This window comes from Cicer arietinum, chromosome 3, assembly GCF_000331145.2.
Source record: "Cicer arietinum cultivar CDC Frontier isolate Library 1 chromosome 3, Cicar.CDCFrontier_v2.0, whole genome shotgun sequence".
Lineage (NCBI taxonomy): Eukaryota > Viridiplantae > Streptophyta > Magnoliopsida > Fabales > Fabaceae > Cicer > Cicer arietinum.
In genome coordinates, this window is record NC_021162.2 from 32175841 (window position 1) to 32182841 (window position 7001).

Consider the following 7001-nt stretch of genomic DNA (forward strand, 5'->3'; position numbering starts at 1 on the left):
ACTTTAGAGTTAGAATGGTACCACATTGTGAAGTAGAGTTTAAGCTCATGCATATCATTGCATTTCCTTGTGATTGTTCGTTGTGATTGATGTGTTTCAAAAGTAATAATAATTACTCTTAGATGATTTGATGCATATTATAATGAGATGATTATTTTACTTGAGTGAATTTTGATGTTATAATATGATACTACTTACTTAAATATTTTAATATATCGTAATGTGATTATGATATGGTCTATTATGATTGTTGTGTGTTCTTCTTACTTATACTATTAACATGATTTCGAAACTCACTTCCTTCGTTGTTTGTGTTTGACTGACTTGGCACTGTGTTTGCGAAATCGCAGTTGTTACAGGTTAATGAGTCTTGAAGTTCAAGTTTGGAAGGAACCCCGCTTTGATAGGTGATACCGGGAATAAGGGTTGTAATTTGTATTTTACTTATTTATTTTGAAACGACTTTTGTATGAAAACCATATAAGTACTAGTAAGTTTTTAGAATTAAATCAAGTAATTATACTTAAATCAAGCTTATTGAGATTGCACTATGGATTAAAGAAGTTTAAAGTGTTCCTTTTGATTTTTGAGAAACGTGATATCCTAAATTAAAAATTAAAGTTTTTATTTTCTTGGAAACATATTTTTATTTATCCGCTGCAAATTTTATAGAAATATGATATAAATTATTATATATATTATTTTGGGGTTTAGGGTGTCACAACAAACATATTGGGGTAAGTGTCATCAACCAAATCAGCAAGCAATTCAGTTTGAAAAATAGAATGCTCTTCCATGGGGTGTTTCATAGCATCAAAGATGTTAAATTACCCCATCTTAGGTTAGGATGGTTTCTCCAACCAAGATTGTACATGTTAGACAACTGATCATAGCTGGCTTGAGGATTGTATAAGTTTGCTGCATATGCTTGAGGGGCATTAGTAATTGGATCTTCTTGCAATGTAGGACATGAATTTGTAGGATGTTCTGCAGAAGTGCAAATACCACAGACCCTTGCTTCTTAGGCTTTACCTACTACCAAATTTTTTACTAAAGATGTAAGTTCATCAAATTTTCTTTCTAGATACTTGTGGGAAGAAGCTTGAATTTCATTCACTCCCATTGTCAACACTGATGAATTGCTTCTAGTTTTAAATTGTTGAGAATTGATGGACATGTTCTCAATCACTAGCAGCATCCCTCGCTTCTGGTGTCTTATCGACAAATGCTCCCGCATTAGCAGCATCCAAAATGCTTCTATCCATAGGTAGCAAACCTTCATAAAAATACTGGGTGAACAATTGTTCAGAAATCTGGTGATGAGGATAGCTAGACACTAATTTCTTGAATCTCTCCCAATACTCGTGTAATGATTCCATATCAATCTACCTAATGCCACATATTTCTTTTCTGATTGAAGCAGCTTTTGAGGATGGGAAGAATTTTCCTAGAAACAACTTCTTCAAATCATTCCAACTTGTAACAGAACCTAGCTGAAGGTAGTATAACCAGTCCTTGGCAGCATCTTGAAGTGAGAATGGGAAGGCTCTCAGCTTGATATGGTCTTTTGTGGCTCCTTGAGGCTTCATGGTAGAACACACAACATGGAACTCCTTCAGGTGTTTATGGGGATCCTAACCTGCACGACCATTAAACTTTGGAAGCAAGTGTATTAAACCATATTTAAGTTCAAATGGTACTGTAACTTCAGGATATGTGATACACAATGCATTATAAGTGACATTAGGTACAACAAGTTGTCTTAAGGTTCTGTTATGCATATCATCCATATTTTGCAGCAAGTTGTCACTTCACTATCTAACTCGGACGCGTTAGCACTAGCAGCTTTATTAAGTCTACGACGTAAATGAAAGGTCCTATCTATTTCAGGGTCAAGAGAATGCAGATTCACAGAACTAGTGTAACGCCTAGTTACATGGGTATAACAATTGAGGTAAAAAAAATTTTTTTTAATATTTATATAAGAGAAAAGATACTATAATAAATAATAAAATTTTCAAAATAAATAATATTGTAAAATCTTTAAAATAAAACCTTATAGCTGAAAACTCCTTAATAATCAAAATATTCAAAACTAGGCATCTAATAACCAATCCCGAAATAAAGTACAATGTAGACACTATGTGGGGTACAAGACCCACCCGTGTGGAATTTAAACCTCATCTCATTGTAGAGTTTAAAACTCATCTATATGTGGGGTACAAGACCCATCCCTGTGGAGTATAAACTTCATCTCATTGTGGAGTTTAAAACTCATCTATATGTGGGGTGCAAGACTCATCCATGTGGAGTTTAAACCTCATCTCATTGTGAAGTTTACATTTCATCTATATGTGGGGTACAAGACTCATCTGTGTAGAGTTTAAACATCATCTCCTTGTGGAGTTTAAAACTCATCTATATGGAGCGTAAATTCATCTCCAACACATTCAAACAAAATAATTCATATTTTTTAGCAATCGTATTCGTAAAATCATATTTATAATATAATATTTCATTTGAATATAATAACAACAATCGTTCAAAAAAATATAATAAAACAGTCTTTTAAAGAATATATATTTACAACATGATATTTCATTTGAATATATAATAACAACAATCATTCAAGAAAATAAAATAAAATAATCTTTTAAAGAATATACATATTTATAGTATGATATTTCATTTGAATATATAATAACAACAATCATTCAAGAAAATATAATAAAACAATCTTTTAAAGAATATGTATTTATAATATGATATTTCAGTTGAATATATATTAACAACAATCATTCAAGAAAATATATTAAAACAATCTTAAAAACAGTAATTCAATCAACAGTAGTAAATAAATCAATTCATAATCTATATTACAGTTCATAAAATTCCAATTTTAATAGAGTTAGATTTTCAATAAAATTTAATTTGATAAGAAAATACCATTCAAAATATCTAACTCTTTTTCCATCTCAAGTTTCCAAAATAAATGTATCATGAAAGTTTAAAGTATGTAATTACTCACCTCTTGAATCGTTCTTTGATAAAAAGTTATGTATATGTTAATCATTACTAACCAGTATTGCAACTGTAACCATACTTTTTCTCCTCTTTATGTTGGCATAGTTCTCTCTGATTGAGTTTTTAATTCAATATTTTCTTCTTCGTATCTATTTATATTTAGATATTTATAAGATAATTTGACTAGGTATCCTATATTTGCCCCCACTAGGTATCCTATAAGATATTTATAAGATAATTTGACTAGATATCCTATAAGATAATTTGACTACGTGATTTCTATGATGTGCTAGCTTTATAAATACTAGATTACATGAGCGATATAAATATTAAATATTATATTTTATTATTTGATATATTTTTTTAAAAATAATAGTATTTTAGTGTAATATATATTTCAAAGAAAAAGATTTTATGCGATTTTACGTGTATTGTAAGACTAATAGTTTTAAATTCTAATTTATGTATTTTGGTATTGAACTCTTAGGCTTTTTAGCCAAGTTATTCATATTTTGTGAGTTTAATGCCCAAAAATATCTTTTGATGCCGGATGAAAATTATTCGTCGATAAATAAATCAGATTATGTACGGTGAATCTTTTGTCGAAGAATAATTTATTTATGTTACGAAGAATTTAAAACTGGGCTTTTTTGTTAAAAATATCTCAAGTTGATGAAAATTGTATCTGTCAATTGAGTTGCGACGAGAGTAGATATTTTTAACAAAAAGTGGTTTGGGAAGTGATGGGTGAAATGATAGTTTTATGAAATATCTAGATATTTTTAGATATTTTTTTGGGTGAGTTTTAAGTATAATATAAATATATATATATATAGGTATATGTGTATATATATAGGTGTATGTATATATATTATTATATATGTTAGAAAGAAGAAAAGAAAAGGAATGAAAGGAAACTGATGAAGAAAAACCAAACGGTTCCCTGCCTCGCAAAGCTTTCTTTCTTATCCTTCCTCTTTTGCTTTATTTGCTTTCTTTTGCTTCAAGAAAAGAAACCCAAGGCTTGGTGGGTGAGATAGCAAAGAATTTCTCAGCTTCATTCTTCTTCTCGGATTCGTTAGCGGAGATTTTGTCGGAATTAATTACGGTACCGTAATCGCGTGTTAGGCTATCGTTAAGGTAAGGGCTCCTTCCAAACTTTTAGTTTGCATTTAGGGGCTTATTTGTGGTTGGGTGGAAAATAAATGTGATGGGTTTGAAGTGTAGATTTGGGGAAAATGAATTAAATGCTTTTATGGGTGAAATTTTGGAGATATTGATAAGTGTTTTGTGGAAAAATATTTTCATTCATTTATGTGTGTTGTTGAGGAAATGAAATTTGATGTGTTTGAGGTGTGTTTTGTGAAAATTAGTTTGTCATGAGTTATGTTTGAATTTTTTGGAAATTTGTGGTGATTGATTATTAAACTTGGTGTGGATTTTGTGGATTTTGAATTGATCGGGTTTAATGTAAATTGTGGATTAAATTTGATGTGTGTGGTGGAAAAATAAATGTTTGAGTATGCTCTGTGTGGACTTTGAAAATCATTAGTGTTAAGTGAGTATTAAAAATGGGGAATCTTTTAATATCTGCATTTACTTAATGATTGTTGTGGATAGAGTTAGAGTATGCTCATGCATTTCATAGTACATGGTGATCGCGATGGGGCCATGGTGATAGTGGTGACCGTGATGGGCCACCAGATGATGCCATGTGATTAGTTGGTTCATCTTATCCTTGCGGGGATTATCGCGTCGTGTTGATCTGTGAGAGATTGCACTCTAGTTGTGATGATCTGTGAGCGATTGCACTCTAGAAAACAATGTAAGGCATGTGATAGGCGACACTTTAGTAAATCGTGTGGGCCTGTGATGGGTGGCACCTTGGTAATTAGTACAAGGCCTGTGATAGGCGGTACAATTATGATTTACGCCCCTTCGAGGAGGGTTTTGGTTTGGAATTCTGGAATTCATGCATTTTGGCATATACACATTGCATTAGGATGTTTGGCACGCGAGTCATGTTTGATTCAAGATTATGATTGAGTGTTTGAACTCAAGTTGTCATGGTGATTGTGTTATCATTGCTAAGTGTGAATGTTTTGGATTTGTGTGTAAGTGTGATTGATGGCAAAACCTTTTCGAAACTCAAGTTGTCATGGTGGTTGTGCTATAATTGGTAAGTGGGAATGTTTTGGATTTGCGTGTAAGTGTGATTGAGTGTAAAACCTTTTCAAAGCTCAATTTGTCATGGTGATTGTGCTATAATTATTAAGTGTGATTGTTTGGATTTGTGTGTAAGTGTTGATTGATTTTGAAACCCTTTTAAAAGCTGAATTTTTCTGTTTTGTTTGATGTTTTCTGATGTGTATTTGAACATAGACATCTTGTTTTAGCTACTGACTTATGTGTAGTCAAATACAGAAGGTTGTATTCGAATACAGACATCCTGTTTTAGCTACTGACTTATGTGTAGTCGAATACAGAAGGTTGTATTCGAATACAGACATACTGTTTTTGCTACTGACTTATGAAACAACATTGTATTCGAATACAAAGATGTTGTATTCGAATACAACAGTGCAATTTTGTTTAAAACTTCATTTTTCAACTTTGTTTATGCATGTTTGGCATATGGAAACCCTTTTAAGGTGCATGCTAAGTTGAAAGGTTATTTTGTGCATTTAAAACTTAAATGTTATGTGTTAATTGTTAATTTCAGTCGGTGACCTTTACAACTATTGTGGAAATCTGGGTTTTTCCCTCAGATGAGAACCAGGATCTTCCCACCGGTTAGTATCTTGTGGATGGGAATGTAGTTGGACACACCTGACTGGAGCTGTGTCAGGAGGATCTTACGGGGCGCGTGAAGATCACCCTGAATGTATAGTTTTTTGTAGAATGGTCAGATTAGGTTGACGTATAGGGACTAGATGTCTTTCTTATTTGGGTTGTGTTTATTTTAATTTGGAAGACTGTACCTATACCAATATTGTCAGCTTGACATTTTATTTTGATGGGTTCCATGTACCACTCTTTGATATGATGTGGGGAATTAAAATTCTTGGGCACTGCTTTTGTACAGGTGTCTGCCGAGAATACCCCAGGGGTATGAGCTATGTCTGATAGGCCTCAAAGCCCCAGTGTATTTTGATGTTTTAATACTTTGGATTTTTATTTCAAAAACTATTCTGCTGCTTGTAAATGTTGTTGACTTTTGTCGTTGTGTTACGACTTAAATATTTATCCAAAAGTATTTCCTTTCTTAATTTCTGAAATTCTTTTATTTATTTATTGTTTTAGAAAGAAAAAAATGGGTTGTTACATGTATATACGTGTACCCAATTAATGTAATACTTTTATGTGCGCTTGACTAATGTTAAGTATGCACGTAGTTATATTTCAATTATTTATAACTATTTTCTATTTTTTGTTATTTTTTTATAAATAATTATCTTGAGATAGAATTGATATTGTGTTTGATTTCGTTTATTTTTATATACTTATTATGACATTGTGATTCATTAGAGACTTTGTTCAAAAAATGTGCTTAATATCCAGTTTGTAGACACCAAACATCAATGGACTAATAAATTCACCAAACCACTAGTTGAAGATAGGTTTGACTTCATCAAGAAAAACCTAAACCTTATTCTTTTACCCTATGTAACACCCCAATTTTTAACAGCGCGAGTGTATTTTTCTTTTAAACAAATTCATAAAAACAAATAAATAAAGAAGGAAATACTTTTGGATAAATATTTAAGTCGTAACACAACAACAAAAGTCAACAACATTTACAAGCAGCGGAAATAGTTTGAAATAAAAATCAAAAGTATTTAAAACAGCAAAATGCACCGGGGCTATGAGACATATCAGACATAGCTCATACCCCTGGGGTATTCTTGGCAGACACCTGTACAATAGCACTGCCCAAGAATCTTAACTTCCCTACGTCACATCAAAAAGTGGTACAT